The 19589-nt window shown below is 41.2% G+C and overlaps 1 protein-coding gene across 1 annotated transcript in view; it reads left to right on the forward strand.

Annotated features, from left to right (window-relative positions):
• Window positions 1–3650: 3650 nt before the first annotated feature.
• Window positions 3651–19589, forward strand: part of WASF2 (WASP family member 2) — a 72869-nt gene continuing 56930 nt past the window's right edge. The window contains exon 1 of the mRNA XM_047085725.1: window positions 3651–3821. The gene's annotated coding sequence lies outside the window, so the exon portion shown is untranslated. The remainder of the gene's footprint in view (window positions 3822–19589) is intronic.

The raw sequence follows: 19589 nt of genomic DNA on the forward strand, positions 1-19589 counted from the left end.
TGCTAAATGCTTTGCATTTATTATTTCATTTAACTTTCACAGCTTTGGGAAATGAAAACAGTTACCTCAGTTTTACGGATCGGGAAACTGAGGCTCAGAGAGGTGAAGTCTCTTGCTCAAGGTCACACTGCTAGGAAGTGGTACAGCCATGATTTGACCCGGGCTTGCCTGGCTTCAAAGTCTTCCAAAACAGTTAAGGTCAGATGAGAACTGGCCCAGTGTATAGACACTTGTATCAGCTCTCTCCCAAACTTATCTGCTGGATCTGATGCCTCAGGCTCATCTCCTTCCATTCTGGGGAAGAACAGGCACCTTTTATGGAGTACCTTCTATATGCCACAACACTTTATTTTGATTTTTTTTAAAGTTTTTATATATTTATTTTCAGAGAGAGAGAGTACAAGCAGGGGGAGAGCCAGAGAGAGAGAGAGAGAGAGAGAGAGAGAGAGAGAGAGAGAGAGAATCCCAAGCAGGCTCCACACTGACAGCATGAAGCCTGATGTGGGGCTCGAACTCATGAACTGTGAGATCATGACCTGAGTGAAACCAAGAGTTGGACACTTAACCAACTGAGCCACCCTGGTGCCCTTTTTATTTTTTTTTAATTTTTAATTTTATTTATTATTTTTGAGAGACAGAGCAGGGGTAGGGGCAGAGAGAGAGAGGGAGAGACAGAATCTGAAGCAGGCTCCGGAATCTGAGCTGTCAGCGCAGAGCCCGATGTGGGGGCTTGAACCCATGAACTGTGAGATCATGATCAGAGCTGAAGTCAGATGCTTAACCAACTGAGCCAAGCCAGGCGCCCCTATGCCACAACACTCTATATACATTTCCATATTGAATCCTCACCCTTACCTGTTGACCCTTTATTATTATCCCCCTTTCTTAGAAAAGTAGATGAGACACAGAGAGGTGTGGTGACCGGTCAAGGTCACACAGCCCGAGGTGAGATGGCAGAGCCAGGATTCAAACCCAGGTGGGTTGGCCTCAAAGCTTGCATTCAGGGACTACCAGAAAAGTACAGAGACCCTTGGAAAACAGCCTCACTTTCAAAGCCAGGTTCTCTCCCCTGTAACACTTCATTTGTTCGGGACCCTGCATGAACTCTGCCCTCCTCCCCCGTTGCCACCTATCCCAATTGGCCTAGATGCCCTCCACACCCTTTCTCTTGGCCTGCAACACTTCTTCCAACCACCTGCTGCCTAGTTAACCCCCATTCATCAATTCACCTGAGATATCACCTCTTCAGAAAGTCTCCTCTGTCCCCACCCCATCCCAACATTTACCTCATCAGCACATTGTACTTTGCCTTCTTGTTCCTTATCACAGTTTCTAACTGTATTTTGATTCGTCTGGTCATTTAATGACTTACTCACTTCCTCACTAAAGTCTAAGCTCCATGAGGCTCTGTCTGTTTTGCCCACCATTGTAGCTGCATCACTGGTAGGCTGCCTATACATGGTTGGTGCTTAGTAATTTTTTTTTAACATTTATTTATTTCTGAGAGAGAGAGAGAGAGAGAGAGAGAGAGCATGAACAGGGGAGGGTCAGAGAAAGAGGGAGACACAGAATCTGAAACAGGCTCCAGGCTCTGAGCTGTCAGCACAGAGCCCGACGCGGGGCTTGAACCCACGGACCGCGAGATCATGACTTGAGCCGAAGTTGGCCGCTTAACCGACTGAGCCACCCAGGCGCCCCGGTGCTTAGTAATTTTAAGTAAGCTCTACGTCCAACATGGGGCTTGAACTCACTGACCCAGAGATCAAGAGTCGCAAACTCTACCTACTGAGCCAGCCAGGAGCCCCGGTGCTTAATAATTTTTTATTGAATAGATGAATCCATGAATGAATAGACAGGTACTTTACACACATGACTCATTAATTCCACAATTAACTCATTGAATCCTCACAACGGCCCTGTTGTCCCTATTTATTTATTTATATTTTTAACTGTGATGTGGATATATTTATATAATTTTTTTTTTTTTTTTTAGCAGTGATGTCTGTTGTCCCCATTTTAGAGAAGACATAGATGAGGCTCAGCGAGCTAGAAAGTGCTAGATCTTGGATTCAATCTCAGGTCAGGCTGCCCCCAAACCATTGACTTCTGTACAGCACCTGCTGCCTCTCAGCAACCAATGGCCACAGTCACGATTTAAATAGTCATTGGGTGTCAGAAAATAGTCATTGGTTGTCAGACCACAAGTCCCAATTTGCGCCTGGAGGTCACTGACTCAGCAGCACTGAGGCTCTGTCAGCACCACGCACGCACTTGGTGGTCTCTGCCCTTCTAAAGTCTTAGGCTGCTTCCCCTCCCTCTCCCATCTTGGCTTCCTTCCTTTCCAGAGAGGGAAAAGGACTAGGAATTGCAGCCAAGGCAGCTCTTCTGGGAAAAACAATCCTGCAATGAAAAGAGCCCTGTTCTGAGAGCAGAGAGACCTGCATTTAAGTCTTGGCGTGGAAGCTGCCCTGCTGAGGGCCCACAATGGTGTCATTGCCCCTCTGTGTCCTTGTCTGGGATTCTGTCTGGGTTGCTGACCCACCTGCCATCCCCTACTCACCTCCTGATTCCTAGGACCCTAGAAACAGCTGGGGCCTATGGTGACCAGAGAGATGGGGGGCTGGCCTGTCACCCTCATGACACTCTCTCTTATGCTAACGGGTTGGTGGAAGTAAGGCTTTCTCAGGGGACAGCAGGCCTGGAAGGAGAAGTGCAGAAATGGAAGACAAAAGATACAGATTTGAGTCCCAGGGTTGTTTCAAATTCCCCGGGGGGCGACCCTGGGTAAGTCATGGAGTTCTTGGTTTTCTCTTCTGCAGAACGAGGACAGAGGACAGTATCTGCCTGACAGAGTTACTCTAGAGAACTGAATGAGAGATCTTCGCTAACATGTGAATTTGTCACATTGCTATCCAGCTGCAGCCTTTTACAATCAACAAGGCGCACATATACCCAACTCAGGAATGTAGCCTCAACAAACGCCAAGACATGAGGCAGACATGACTGTTTCTATTTTGCAGAAGGACAAACTGAGGCCCAGATAAGTTCAGGGAGTTGTCTGAGGTCGCAGAATGAGTCGGCGGCCGAGCCAGGGTCCCGCTCACCTGACCCCGGCCTTTCAGAACCACCTGCCCGTCCCAAGACGCCAGGCCTCGCCCCGGAAGGACCTTTTAGCAGCCGGCTGGAGCCTATGACTCACTCTCCCCTTCCTACTTTCGGTGGGGCCTGAGAGCCGGAGGGAAGGGACAAAACTATCTGCAGTTTGAGGGGTGTCCTCTGAAAGTTCATGGGTTTGTCCCCTTCTTTCCACCAAAAATCCTGGTTCTTTGAACTCTAACAAGAAGAACTCCTCTTTCAATACACTTTGTACGAGTTTCTACACTTTCTTAAGTGGGGTTTTCCTACCCCGAATTTAGGAGTTGATTCAGTTTAATCTCCACCCCTACTCCACTTGGTTTGCTCCCCCGCTGTTTACTCCGATTGCGGAAGTAGCTCGGGTGGAGCTCCCCAGAAGGTACCCTTGAGTACGTCTTTTGCGTATCTATTTAACTGGCACTCCACTCAGGCCAATGGAATGCCCGGAAGCCCCAGCAGGGTGGGGCAGAGAGCCAATCAGGGCCGTTGGCGGGGTGGGGCTGCGTCCCAGGGCGGGGAATCGCGTAATGGCGGACGCGGGCCGGGCGAGCGCGGCTGGGGGCGTAGCGCGCTGAGGGGGGTCTGGCTGTGTGGCGTCCCGGGAGTCGGCCAGCGGGAACGGACCCCGCGCGGAGAAGGGCGGCTGGCCGGGCCCTCTGTCGCTGAGGGCGGCCGCGCGAGACCAGGTGAGCAACAAGTCCCCGCGGGCGGGCCCCGCCGTGAGGCGCCGGGCCGGGCCGCCACCCTCCCCCCACCTCCCTGCCCCGAGCCTCGCAGGGTCCTGAGGGAGTGGATGGCGTGCCTCTTGCCGCGGACCGGCAGTGGCCGGGCGAGCGGTCAGCGCGGGTAGCGTCTTCCTCTTCAGTCCCCTCCCCAGGGAGGAGGCGTCCTGGAGATCCCCTCGGAGACTTTGAGGGGCCCGGGAGTCTGTGAGGCTGAGAAAGTGCCCCCAGCCTGATCTGGCGCTGCCACCGACTCGCTGTGTCACCTTGGGCAAGTCACTTTCTTCTCTGGGCCTCAGTTTACCTATTTGTAAAACGAAGGCTTTGCAGGCAGTTGTACATGAGTTGGATCTCAGATGTCTGATATCTTGGGCAAGTTCTTCCCCGGGCGGAGCTTCGGTTTCCATCTTCGGGCTATGAAAGAATCGAGGCGCTCTTTGAGACCCCTGGCCTAAGTTGAAGAGAGGAGAGAGAGAGAGAGAGAGAGAGAGAGTGTGTGTGTGTGTGTGTGTGTGTGTGCGCGCGCGCGCACGCACGGGATGGTTCTGCACGGTAGAGAGGAGAGTTGACTGAAGGGGCTCTTCCACGAAGTCTCTGGATGGACCCCACACGATGATAAGGTGGAGTCCGGCTGTCTTGGTGCTCCAGGATCCTAGAGCCTCAGAGATGGTGCAATTTTACACACTGGTGTTCCATAGCATCAGAGGAGAGGAAGGCATCCTTGGAACCTCTTGGGGCAATGATTGAAATTTAGGCCCAAAAGAATTCAGGAGGGTTAGGAGTAGGGCAGAGAGCATGTATGGCGCTCCTACTATGTGCCAGCCCTTGTTTAGGCTTATGTTATTTAATTTTTACAGCCACTGTTGAGAGTTTACACATAGGAAACTAAGTTTCGGAGGAATTAAGTAACTTGTCCAAGGTCATGCGGTAAGGTACAGAGCTTATCAACCATAAGGTGTTGTCTTTGAGAATCGCTGGGCAAGGGGGAAGTCATTGTCCACTTAAAAAGAAGCTTGCTCTGTCACAAATAGGGGGAGGGGTCTGGTCCCAGACACTTCAATTGACTTCTGGCTTGGAGACAGGCTGGGTCTTGATCCCTGGATGGCTAATTATAAGTACATTCCCTTTCTTCAGTCTGTGAGTTTCTAAACTCAATTTCTAAATGGTAAAAGTCGTTTTGAAGTGTTTCAGAACCCCAAAGAACTCAGTTTGAATCCTGACTGGGTGGCCTGTAGAAGTTCACCAACTGTTGGTGTATAGACTTGATTCTTGGTTCAGGGTAGTGCCAGCCAGGTAATTTTTTCTCCTTTTTAGCTAAGAAGGCTAAATTTTCTTGGGATAAGAGAAATTTCCTGTTTGTTCAAATTTCTTTGGATTCCTGGAATGAAAGTTTCAGTAGCCCGCCTCTCGTGAAACATAATGTTCCTTCCTTTCTGTGTGTTCTCTGTTAGATAACTTCTAGGTGAGTGAAGACTGTGGACCTGGAGTGAGAGACTGGTAGTTAGATACTATTAATTGTAGCCCTTAATTTTTCCATGCTTCAGCTCTTGGTTAATCAAAATGGTAGGACCGGCAGTGTGTATTGTTCTCTGTGTCAATGGTAGGGAAGAAAATTGGAAGAGGAAGTTGCTGAGAAGGAGGGCGTTTCTTAGCAGTGGAGCCAATATGTATTTCTTTGTTTGAAATTCTAAAACCAGAAAAGCAGCAACTGAAGGAGGAAGGAAGGAAAGAACTGTGAAACTCTTCTTCCAGTTCAGATATCCTTAAGAGCTGTTCCTGTTGCTGTCCCTGCCCAAGGAGCTGCTCTCACAGAAAAAAGTCAATTGTAATTTGTTCAAAGTTGAGAAATTGTATTCTAGAATGAAATAATTTTAAATCTGAAACCCTCTGAGATAAATTTCTTAAAAATCAGAACATTTTACTGAGTACGTTATCAGTGGATGATTCTTTTACCCAACTTAATTACTAATTGCAGTTTAATTTCAGTCTAAGAAGAATTGAAGTAGATACTGGATGATGTAAATATCACCACCACTTGATAAAACACGTAATGGTGTGTTCAAGTTTTGACGTTTGTTGAAAGTATTTTTAATGCTTTGTTTTACAGGATTGTGTATGTGTGAATAGGTGTTGTTAAGGCAGTGAATTTATTGTACGTGAAGATCTACCTTCATTTTCTGTATTAGTTATATGTTCTGTGTAAGACTTAGTCCTAAATTAGCATGTCAGTCCATAGTATCTTGGGGCCAAAAAAAAGTTCCTGGGGGTGCCTGATAGCTCATTTGGCTAGGTGTCCTACTCTTGATTTTGGCTCAGGTCATGATCTCACCGCTTAGGGCTCTCCTGACAGTGGAGTCTGCTTGGGATTCTCTCTCCCTCTGTCTCTGTCCCTTCCCTGCTTGCATGTTCTTTCTCTCTCTCTCTCTCTCTCTCTCTCTCTCTCTCTCTCTCTCAAATCAATACACTTGAAAAAAATTCTTGGGGCCAGATTTTTTTTTAATTTAGAATTTTGGGGATTTTAGAAAAGGAATATGGTACATGTACTGTGTGTTATGTAACATCCCAGAGAGGTCTGGGGCAGTACTTTGTAATCAAACACATTACCATTTCTGTAGTGAAATGTACTGGTATAAGTAAATAGTATAAATAGGTTCATGTCATTTCATGTCAGATTTTACCACCAAATGGATAATGACAAACTTGTTTTTACAGCCTTTTAGATTTTGGAATTGAAGTTAAGGGATTGTGGACCTGTATGGATAAAATTTATAAGATGAGGAGGATAATTACAAGGAAAAGTATTGTAAACCAAACTAATTTCAAAGCCATGGGTCCTAAAAACAGTACTACATGGAAGACAATTTTTGTTTCTATGCTTTTTTCATGTAATATTCTTATTCTACTTAATATATGCCAATGTACATTTTTCCTTAAGTACCAAGATTTACCTTTTAATACCCTCATTGATCCCTGGTTTAGATGTTTGAATGACACCCTAACCCTCTTTTTTTTTTTTTTTTTTTTTTTTTTGAGAGAGAGAGAGCACAAAACAGAGGGAGAGAAAGAATCTTAAGCAGGCTTCATGCCCAACTCAGAGCCCGATGATGGGCTCAATGTCACAACCCTGAGATCATGACCTGAGCCGAACTTGAAGCGTAATCTATAGGGTGTTGTGCTCATTAGTTTTTGTGTAGCAGTTAAGAGAATTGTACCTTTGGGGCACCTGGGTGGCTCAGTTGGTTGAGCGTCCCAACTAGATTTCGGCTCAGGTCATGATCTCACAGTTTGGTGAGTTTGAGCCCCAGGTTGGGTTCTGCACTGGCAGTGTGGTGCCTGCTTGGGATTCTCTCTCTGCCTCTCCCCTGCATGTGCATTCTCTCTCTTTCTCAAAATAAATAAACTTTAAAAAAAAGAGAGACTCGTACCTTTTTTCTTTGTAATTCAGAGAAAGACTAATCAAGTGAGGATATTTATATTCATATTTGCAGAATGTAAAGTTCATGCTCTCTTCAGGATAGTCTTTAATATGAGGTTATCATGCTGGGTAGGATGCTGAGTAGGATTTAGGTTAAGAAAAAAATTTTTTTTTTTTTTTTTTAAGTAAGTTCTGCATCCAACACAGGGCTTGAATTCATGACTTCAAAATCAAGAGTCATATACTCTACTGACAGAAAATTTTTTATTTTTTCGGGAGTCCGGCTGCCTCAGTGGAGAGTATGTGACTCTTGGGGGTGTGAGTTCAAGCCCTACTTTGGGAGTAGAGTTTACTTAACAGTATTTCTTATTTTTTATTTTTGAAGCTTCCACAATTTGAACATCCTGGTAAGGAGTTTACTAAAATATATTTTTAATGTAGAATATTTTTAAAAATTTAGAATATTTTTATTTTAAGCATGTGCTATATGAGAAATTTGAATTTACCAGCCTTATGAATTTGGATGATTTCTTTAAATGGCCAAGGACCTCTAGGAACAAATTATAAAAACTCTGTTCTTTACTCTTCTGGGTGCTTCAGCTATAAAGTGAGGTGGACTGGTGTTGTTGGAGGTTAAAGAATTATTTCTTCTCTTTAAAAGAAGCTCCATGGGGCGCGTGGGTGGCTCAGTTAGTTTAGCATCCCACTCCTGATCTCAGCTCAGGTCTTGATCTCAGCGTCATGAGTTTGGGCCCTGTGTTTGGGCTCTGCTCTGGGCATGAAGCCTACTTAAAAAATTTTGAGAGAATCTGGCCATCAGGATATCCCGTAGCCTGCTGTTTTGTGGTCCTCATTCATCTTTCTACTTGGGGTCTCTCCATAGTTCCTGAGAATGGTACTTTCACTGTCTGGGAGAGTGAACGGGTGCAGAACAGTGTATCAGGAGTTGCAGGTAGATTCGGTGTATGACTGGACTAGGCAGTAGGAGCAGTTCTTTTCCTGACTACCCCAGTTTTTTCTATTTCATAAGCACTGCTAGTATTATAAAAGGATTACAACTGGTGGACTAATATCCTATTCTAAATTACTCTGTTGTGATTGTGGATAAGCTCTTCAAGACAGGAACTGTGTCTTGTACTTCTTTTGTATTCTGTAGTGCATCAAACTTGTTTTGCATTAGAATTTACCATTAAAACATATTCATATCTGGGTTGGGAGCTCTGATGTCGGAACACAACCAAGGTTGAGAACCATTGACTTCAGTACATTGTAGGTGCTCAATAAATTTATGTTGGTTACTTTGCTGGGGCTCCTAGCATGCATTGGATGGGGTGGAAGAGGACCCAGATTTTTTCATAAAGTAAAATCGCTTTCCAAGAAACTGACACAGTTGGCAGATCTGGACCCATAGTCAGTTCATTGCTAGTTACTCTGCCACATCACCACCCTGATTTTGTGACTTAGGCAGGATGGGATACGGGCAACTGAAAGTTTTGTTTATTTCTTGGGTAGTGGCCTTACTGAGTATGATTGATTAAGATGACAGTTGCTAAACTGAAGACAGGTAGAAAATGCAATAATTGTTTGGGGTTTGGGTAAGGGAGGTGGGCTGCTGGGCACCAGGGATGCCAAGAGAAAAAAATGAAAGGTTGTAATTTGACTGGGTCTCCAACACATAACACAATGTATGGAACATAATTAGTGTTCGATAGCTTTTTTGTTGAATGAAGAAATGAATGGCACTTTTTTGGAAAGAGGCTTATATGCTGTGAAATAAGATACTTCCTACTCTTCCTTCTGAACTGAGCTAAGATGTCATCTCTTCCATGAAGCCTTCCCAGGAAAAATTGAGTGACTCCTTTATATGTTTTCTCCTTTGTCAAAACATTTATCAGATTGTCAAGTCTGATATTAGACAAATTACAAAACTCTTCTCCCTGCCTATCCATGAGCTCCTTAAGAACAGGACTGAATTTTTTTTTTTTTTTCTTAATGTTTATTTGAGAGAGAGAGAATCCCAAGCAGGCTCCAAGCTCTGAGCTGTCAGCACAGAGCCCGATGTGGGGCTCGAACCCACGAACCGTGAGATCATGACCTGAGCCGAAGTCAGACACTTAACTGAGTGAGCCATCCAGGCGCCCCTGAATTGTTCATTTTTATTAGACTGATGCCCAATACGCAGTAAAGGCGTGGTAGATGCTAATAATGCTTAAACCGTGGCCTCTGTCTTCTATTTCATTCTTGTAGCTTCACTTTCTTCCAATTCATAGTCTTTTCAGTTCAGATCAGCAAATATTTATTTATTGAATGTCTTCTGAGAGGTAGGTCTTTCTTAGGCCTTAGGGTAGGGTTTCTCAGCCTTGGGTACTGTTGACATTTTGGGCTGGATAATTCTGTCATTTTGGAGGGCTGTCCTGTGCTTTGTGGGATGTTTAGCAGCATCCCTGGTCTTTCCTCACTACCCATTAGCACCCTCTTCTCACTAGCTCTGATAACCAAAAATATCTCCAGATATTGTGAAATGTCTCCTGAGGGGCACAATTGCCCCTGTTGAGAACTACTATATCAAGGGTAGAAGTGGTGGAATCATAGAGAGAAGTAAATATAGATGTTCTGAGAGGTGTACACTCTCCTTTTATTCATTTTTTCTAGTTACACAGTCTCTTGTCTATGACTTTTGGATAAGAAAGAAAAATCAGGGAAACCAGGTGACAACCTTAAAATAGCCTCATTTTTTTTTCTGTTCATTTTATTTTATTTGGTTTAAATATATTAGAGCAGTACAGATAGCTGCATTATTTATGCAGATTTATGTAAATTTAGTTTCTACCACTGATAAGATGGAGTAAAGAACTATTAGAATATTACCACCTTGCGTAAAAGACTTTCTCAGAAAAGCTCATAGCTGAAAAGTTTAATACCTAAAGAAAAATCAGCATTGGTTTTATAGAGGACTTTCCAGGACTTGTTTAGGATTCTTCTTTGATACTTTTTGAGCTTTATGGCTAAGATATCTTTTGATGTCCCTGCATAGTTACTTTATAACTCTAAAAAAACATGTTTAACTAATGGATGTGTTTTTCTAAGCTCAGTATTTTTTGTAATAGCTAGATTGGTCAAGGCAATGGTTCTTGGTCCCTTGGGGCATTCATAAAGTGATTACAAGTCAGTAGTAACATTTGGGGACTTCACTCTCCTTTGGCCAACCCTCTACAATATAACATTATAATCATTCGTGTCTTAGTCACCATTAAAGTGATGTTGAATGAGTGTTTTTTCCTGTTCCATTTGAAGTTGTGAATGGTACTCTGGAGAATTCAAATGTATAGTTATGAATGGTATCTCAGAATAGTTACCATTTATGCAAATGAAACACACTTCTTAACTTAGAAACCAAACAGAATTGAATTAGGAAAGAGAAGAATAGAAACAAGAATTGTTGAATGCTTGCAGAGGAAATAACGTTCAGATATAGAAATATCTCAGAAAAATGTGCTCTTTATGATTACACACTAATAAAGAAAAATAGTTTGAAATTGATGGGAGAGGCTATTAAACTTAGCCTGTGATATTACTTTTCAAGCTGCTTTTCTTTTCTGGTAAAATATGGGAGTCTGAGGCATACTCTCTTAGTTGTAAGATTAATTCCAGTTGAACAGAAGTAAGTCTCTTATTTTTAGAATATAGAAGCCCCTTTGAAAAGTAGCAGTGGTTCAGCTTAGTTCCAGTTTAGGTAAATATGTGTATGTATATGCACACATACATATGTACACACATAAATATGATGTGGCTTATGGTGACCCTTAAACTTTGTAGTTGACATAGTAAAATAACAAGAACAATCCTTTTACTTTCAAGTATTCAAAATTGAGACCTTTGTCTCCCCTGATTATGCCATTGTTCTAGCAAGTACTCAGTCTAAAAAGCTTTCTCAAATCACATCTTGAGAAATTGTGTTTAACTGTGTAGAAGGAGGCCTTAGGTCATGCACATAGATGTTCCTTTTCATTCACAAATTAAGAACTGTAAGTACATTTCCCTTTGTAGAATACTGATAGTATCTAAAGAACAGTATTCCTGATACCAAGGTCATCTGTGGAATTATAAGAAGTATAAGACCCCTTCTCTGTAGAAACGTATTTGCCCCCTTCTTTACTTTTTTTAAAAGTTTATTTATTTATTTTTGGGGGGGGAGGCGGAAGGAGAAAGAGAAGGAGAGAGATTCCCAAGCAGAGTCTGCACAGTGAGCACAGAGCTCAGTGTGGGGCTCGAACTCACGAACCATGAGATCCGAAGCTCAACTTCCTGAGCCACCCAAGTGCCCCATGCCCCCTTCATTACTTTTAAAACTCCTTCAGCATTCATTTGCAATGAATAATTTGCAAAGCACAGTATTCCCACTTTGATATTTTCCATTATAGTCACTTCCCAGCACTTGAGATAAGTTATATTATGTTAATAGCTACATTTTACAGGTAAACAAGTTCAGAAGAGTAACTTAAAGTCACTCAACTAATAAATAGCAGATTTGAGATTGAACACTGTCTCCTCCCTGCCCCCTCATTGTACTCTACCCTTTATCCCAGCCCCATCTATTTGAAGTATAGTTGACACACAATGTTAACATTGGTTTCAGTTGTACAACATAGTGATTTGACAATTCTGTGCTCACCACAAGTATAGTTTACCTTCTGTCATTGTAACAGGGCTATTGCAATACCATTTACTATCTTCCTTATGTTGTACCTTTCATCCCCATGACTTATCATTCTGTAACTAGATGCCTATACCTCCCACTCCCCTTCACCCATTTTGCCTATCCTCCCAGCCCCTTGTCCTTTACTTTTTAATGAGATTTTTTTTCATTTTTATTTATTTTGAGAGAGAGAGTATGCATGTGTGTACATGCGAGTGAGGAAGGGGCAGAGGGAGAGAGAGACTCTTACGCAGGCTCCATGCTCAGAGCATTGCCCAATGCCATCTCAATCCCATGACCTTGGGATCATGACCCAAGCTGAAAGCATGAGTTGGACACTTGGGGCGCCTGGGTGGCTCAATTGGTTAAGTGTCAGACTCTTGATAGCAGCTCAGGTCATGCTCTCGTGGTTGGTGAGATAGAGCCCCACGTTGGGATTCTCTCTCTCCCTCTCTCTCCCTCTCTGCCCTACCTCCACTTGTGCTTATTCTCTCTCTCAAAATAAATAAACAACAACAACAACAAGTTGGACGCTCAACTGACTAAGCCATCCAGGTGCCCCTTAATGAGAGTTTTTTAATGGTGTAGTTTACATACTGTGAAATGGACAGAAATCCAAGTGTGTAATTAGATGCATTTTGACAAATGTAAACACATGTGTAACCAAGAGATAGAACATTTCCATAACCACATATCCTTTCAGTCAGTCCCTACTGTCTTAGAGGCAACCACTGTTTTGATTTCTATTCTTACAAATTAATTTTGCCTGTTCTTGACTCATAGCATGTGCACTCTTGTGTCTGAATTCTTCTGTTCAATATAAAGGGTTTTTTTTTTTTTTTTTACAAGTCTATATTTATTTTGAGGGGGGCAGAGGGAGGGGGGAGGGAGGGTGGGAGGGAAGGAGAGAGAGAGAGAGATTGAGAGGGTTCGAGCTGCACAGTCAGTGAGGAGCCCAATGCAGGGCTTGAACTCAAGAACCATGAGATCTGGACTTGAGCCAAAGTCCGACGCTTAACTGACTGAGCCACCCAGGCACCCTTGTTCAATATAGTTTTTGAGATTCATTCATGTTGATGTGTATATTGGTATGAACCCAAGTCTTTTGATGCATATCTAGAGTTCTTTCCAACAAACTGCAGCTTCTAATTTGCTTACACTTATATCACATCCTCTCCTGACTTTTTGTTTTTTTGCTTTAGCATTTGCATGTAATTTATTTCTCTTTTCTAATATCCTAGATTTATTTCTTTTTAAGATCTCTTTGAAATTACAAAAGTAATACATGCTCATTGCAATAAATTACACAATCAGAAGTGAATAAAGAGTGAAAGTTTTGTCAGATTTATTTTTATTTCTGCCTTTTTCCAATTACGAAAAGAATGAGTGCTCTTTGTAAAAAAATTTTAAAGAATTGCCAAATTCAAAAGTATGAAGCACAGAATAAGACTCATCTGTGATCTTACCAGTTAGCATTTTGGCGTATCTTCCTCTTTCTGTGCATTTTGTTTACCATAGCTAAGACCATAGTTTAGGGATATTTAGGCTTGCCTTTTTCCATAGGTTTGCCACATCCATGTTAATCAGTTTTTTTTGTTTCAGCGTTCATGTTTTTGGCCATCCTAAATTTAAATATCTTGCTGGCAGTGATCTCGGCTGAGTTGGCCTCATCAGGCATCATTTTTTAAGATTTCCTGTGCACTCCACCATTCACCTCATTCTTATATATCCAACACCCAACATTTCTTGCAGAGTAGGAGACAGAATAGTTGTATGGTTGTGAGTGAAGATTCTGGAGTCAGTCCATCTGAGTTCAGTTGTAGGCTCCTTCACCTACTGGTTCTGTATGCCGTCTTGGGCAGTGATTCAGCCTCAGTTTTGTCATGTGTAAAATGGAGACCTGTCTAATTTTTCTGTAAAATATAGAGCATATCTCAAAGAGTATTAGAAGGATTAAATGACATCATTACTTAATCCAATGCTCCATAAATGTTAACAGTTGTTGTTACAAATTAGGAAATGGCATATTTAGTTGGGTACATCATCTATCTAACCTTGAATTCTGCTTGTGGGAAAGGGATGAAAATGTCAGCTTCAAAATTTAGGACTATGTTGCCCCAAATTCATAATTTCTCTTAGAAGTTTATTTAAATTTTTTTTTTAACATTTGTTTATTTTTGAGAGAGAGAGACAAAGTGCGAGCAGGGGAGTGGCAGAGAGAGGGAGACACACAATCTGAAGCAGGCTCCAGGCTCTGAGCTGTCAGCACAGAGCCCACTGCAGGGCTTGAACCCATGAACTACAAGATCGTGATCTGAGCCGAAGCTGGATGCTTAACCAACTGAGCCACCCAGGCACCCCTATTTTAGAAATTTCTTATGGAAATGTTACCTATGCATTTATCTAGACTATCTGAATTACTTTTTCTTATATCCTGTCCACCCCATCTGAGTAATGAGTTTTATTACTTTATATGCTTGATTGCATAGTAAACTATTACTTTTTTATTGGTCCTAATAAAAGCAAATAGCTGCTGGGTAGTAAGTGTATACAAACTATGTGCCAGGCATTGTGCACATTCCTCCTCACAGCAGTCCTTCAAATTAGTTGTTATTTATAGATGGGAAAAGTGAGGTTGGAAGAAATTATTATGTCCTTGGTCACACAGGTAAGCCTACTGGTACTAGTATTCAAAACCTTCCTCTTTTTTGCGAATGCAAGCTGGTGCAGCCACTCTGGAAAACAGCATGGAGGTTCCTCAAAGAACTAAAAATAGAACTACCCTACGACCCTGCAATTGCACTACTAGGCATTTATCCAGGCGATAGAGGTGTGCTGTTTCAAAGGGACACATGCACCCCCATGTTTCTGGATGCACTATCAACAATAGCCAAAGTATGGAAAGAGCCCAAATGTCCATTGATGGATGAATGGATAAAGAAGATGTGGTGTGTATATATATATATATATATATATATATATATATGCACACAATGGAGTATTACTTAGCAATCAAAAAGCATGAAATCTTGCCATTTGCAACTACGTGGATGGAACTGGAGGGTATTATGCTAAGTGAAATTAGAGAAAGACACAAATCATGATTTCACTCATATGAGGACTTTAAGAGACAAAACAGATGAACACAAGGGAAGGGAAAAATAATATAAAAACAAGGAGGTGGACAAAACAGAAGAGACTCATAAATATGGAGAACAAACTAAGGGTTGCTGGAGGGGTTGTGGGTGGGGGGATGGGCTAAATGGGTAAGGGGCACTAAGGAATCTATTCCTGAAATCATTGTTGCACTGTATGCTACCTAATTTGGATGTAAATTAAATATACATATATATATATATATATATATATATATATATATATATATATATAAAATTAAAAAAATAAAATTAAAAAATAAAAGAAATTTTTGCAATGAAGTAAAAAAAAAAAAAACACCCCAAATACAAAGCCTTCCTCTTTACCTTTTTTGCCTTTTTTTTGGGGGGGGGGCATATTTATTTTGAAAGAGAGAGAGACTGTGCATGTGAATGGGGGTAGGGGCAGAAAGAGAGAAAGAATCCCAGGCAGGTTTCACACTGTCATTGCAGAGCCTGATGCGGATTTTGAGCTCACAAACTCTGAAGTCATGACTTGAGCCAAAGTCAAATGCTTAACCAACTGAGCCACCCAGGCACCCCAACTTCTGTCTTTCTGATTTTAAAATTTGGACTTACAAAATAATTTAATACACTTTATTGTTTCTTTAGACTTATAACTGCTTTATAATTTCTAGGATTTGGTGTGAATCTGTGTTTACCCTGTCACACCCCCTTTTTTTAATATTAAAGTGTTGTCTGTTGGGGCACTTTAATTGAGTTGGTTAAGCATTTGACTTTGGCTCAAGTTGGTGGCTCCTGAGTTGAGCATCCGGCTTCGGCTCAGGTCATGATCTCATGGTTTGTGAGTTCTAGCCCCGCATGAGGGTCTGAAGCCTGCTTCAGATTCTGTGTCTCCCTCTCTCTGTGCCCCTCCTCTGCTTGCTCGATCTCTGTCTCTCTCAAAAATAAATAAATGTTTAAAAAATTTTAAAAGAAAAGTGTTGTCTATCTATTTATATTATATAAAAAACCTGTAAGCATACAGAAGCTCCTCTGTCCTTTGGTCTTTTTGGATACCTTTATATGCTTTCTCTGTTTTACCTTTTTTGTGCAGTGATGACCACAACTGCACATTCTATTCTGGGTACAGATACACTTCGGTTTGTACAAGGGCAGGATAATGTGTTCTGTGTTTCCAAAGCTTTCAGAATAACAGCCAGCATTTTGCTGCCTTTTTTTTTTTTTTTTTTTTTTTTTTTTTTTGGTAGCTGTGTTCAGGATAAGACCAGAGACTCTGAAATCCTTTTCTTATATTGTAACAGGTAGCTTTGGAGCTCATCTTCTGATAATTATAGTTTGGACTATTTTTCCATTACTGCATTACCTTATTTTTGTCTACATGGAAGCTATTTTCCACATTTCTTAACACATAACTTTGTACCACCATACTTCTAGCTACTGTTGTAGATTTATCTGCCAACAGGGAAGATTTCACTAGATGTTTTTTTCTAGGTAATTTCTAAAAATGTTACTTGGGATAGGTTTCAGCATCAATTCCTGGGGGACTCCTTTGGTTTTGTTTGTTTGTTGTTGTTTTGTTTGTTTGTTTTTAATTTGTTAAGTAATCTCTATACCCAACCTGGGACTGGAACTCATGACCCCAAGATCAAGAGTCACATGCTGTATAGACTGAGACAGCTGCTAGAGCATGCTACTCTTTTTTGTTGTTTTTGTTTTGTTTTGTTTTGTTTTTTTCAAGTAGGCTTCACACCCTGCATGAAGCCCAACATGGGGTTTAAATTCGACACTGAGATCAAGAGTCAAATGCTTAACCAACGAGCCACCCCGGCGCCCCAGTTTTGTTTTTGTTTTGGAACATGCCACTGTTGATCTTGGGGTCATGAGTTTGAGCCCCATGTTGAGGGTAGAGTCTACTTAAATAAAAAAAAAAAAAAAAAATTATTGGGGTGCCTTGCTGGTTCAGTTGGTAGAGTATGCAGCCCTTGATCTGAGTGTTGTGAGTTCAAGCCCAATATATGTTGTTTGTAGAGATTACTTAAAAATAAAAGAAATTAAAAAAATAATTATTGGTGCTTGGATGGCTCTGTCGGTTGAGCTTCCAACTCTTGATTTCGGCTCAGGTCATGATCTCACAGTTTGTGAGTTTGAGCTCCATGTGAGGCTCCATGATGACAGTGCAGAACTTGCTTGGAATTCTCTTTCTCCCTCTCTGTGCGTGCTGTCTCTCAAAGTAAATAAAACAACAACAAAAAATTATTATCTGACGTATAAAACTCCAGCAATTTAAATACTTGAATTAATAGTGCTTTTGTTTTATTTTTACAACAGTTTATTGAAATATTATTGACTTACAATTAACCACATATATTTAAAATGTAAAATTTTAGTTCTGACTCATGCATGTACCCGGGAAACCACACCATAGTCAAGAAAATAAACATTTCCATCACCCCTCAATGTTTCCTTCTGCCCCTTTGTGATCACTTCCTCCTGCCCCACTGCCTGGCTCCCACCCCCTTCATCAGCAACCACTGATCTGCTTTTTATCACTATAAATTAGTTTGTATCTTTTATTTTTTTTAATTTTCAAAATTTTTTAAATTTGAGAGAGAGAGAGAGAGCACGTGTGCCAAGTGGGGGAGAGGGGCAGAGGGAGAGAGACAATTCCAAGCAGGCTCCATGCCACGCATGGAGTCTGACTTGGCTCTTGATCCCACAACCCTGGGATCATGACCTGAGCTGAAATCAGGAAATCGAGTTGGACACCCAACTGATTGAGCCACCCAGGCACCCCTAGTTTGTATCTTTTAGAATGTTACATAAATGGAAATATGGAGTATGTGCTCACTGGGACATGGAAGTTTGACATCTTGCATTCAGGATGATTATTTTGAGATTCATCCATGTTGCAAGTATCAGTAGTTGCCAAATAATGATTGATTGTGTAAATATACCAGTTTGTTTATCCACTCACCTGTTGATGGACATTTGAGTTGTTCTAGTTTGGGGCTATTAAAAATAAAGCTGCTGTAGCATTTGTGTATAAGTCTTTGTATAGACATTTCTTTTTGATTTAAAAAAATGAGATGTAACTTACATGCCAGACAATTTACCCTAAATTTAAAGTGTGCAGTTCAGTGTTTTTTTTAATATTTTCACGAAGTTGTAGAACCATTGTCACTATTTAATTTTAGAACATTTTAATCACCCCCAAAGAGATAGCAGATATTCTCCATACCTCCCTCCTCCCTCCTAGGCAACTATTAATCTACTTTCTGTCTCTGGATTTGCTTGTTTTGGACATTTCATCTAAATTCAGTCATACAATATATAGTCTTTTGTGTTTGGCTACTCTCACTTAGCATAATATTTTCAAGGTTCATTTGTGTTGTAGCATGTGTCAGTACTTCATTCCTTTTATGGCTGAATAGTATTCCATTGTATGGATGGATGGACCACATTTATTTATCTATTCATCAGTTGGTGGACATTTGGATTGTCTATTTGACTGTTATGAATAATGGTGTTTTAACATTCATGTACAGAATTTTTGTGTGGACATGTGTTTTCAGTTCTCTTGAGTATATACGTGTGAGTGGGTTTGCTGGGCCATGTGATAACTCTGTGTTTGAGAAACTGCCAGATTGTTTTCCAAAGTGGCTACACATTTTACATTTCTGCCAGCAGTGTATGATTCCAATTTTTCCACATCCTCACCAATATTTCTTACTTACCTTTTTGGTTATAGCCATCTTGGTGAGTGTGAAGTGATATCTCGTGTTTTGATTTGCCTTTTCATAATGACTGATGATGGTGAGCATCTTTTAATGTTTTTGGCTATTTGTATATCTTCTTTGGAGAATGTCTATGTAAATGTTTTGCCCATTCTCAAATTGGGTTGTTCTTTTATTATTGAGTTGTAACAGTTTTTTGTATACTGTGGATACAAATTCCTTATCAGATATGATTTGCAAATGTTTCCTCTCATTTCTGTGGGTTGTTTTCACTTTCTTTGTTCATGCCCTTTAAAGCACAAAAGTTTTTGTTTTGTTTTTTTTTTTTAATTTTTAAGTTAATTCATTTTGAGAGAGACAGAGTGAGTGGGGGAGGGGCAGAAAGAGAATCTCAATCAGGCTCCGCACTGTCAGCCTGAGCCCTATACGGGACTCAAACTCATGAAACTTGAGACCGTGACCTGAGCCAAAGTTGGACACCTAACTGACTGAGCCATCCAGGTGCCCTTTAATAGCATTTAATATTTAATAGAATTCTTGAAAAGGATACAATTTTAAAAATTTGGTGTTTACATCATATTTGTGCATTTCTAGGTTAATCCTCAAGCACTGTTATTTGGTCACACAGTGTTAATTAACGGTTTAAAGCTTGCTTCTTGTGACAAACAGTATAACGTGAGTGCACCTGAAAGTACTTTTTTCTTTAAAAAATTTTTTTTTAATGTTTATTTTTGACAGAGAGAGAGAGACAGAGCATGAGTGGGGGAG

This window comes from Lynx rufus, unplaced genomic scaffold (genome assembly GCF_022079265.1).
Source record: "Lynx rufus isolate CCGP_SWC_20201006 ecotype Redwood Valley unplaced genomic scaffold, mLynRuf1.p SCAF_2, whole genome shotgun sequence".
NCBI classification, from domain to species: domain Eukaryota; kingdom Metazoa; phylum Chordata; class Mammalia; order Carnivora; family Felidae; genus Lynx; species Lynx rufus.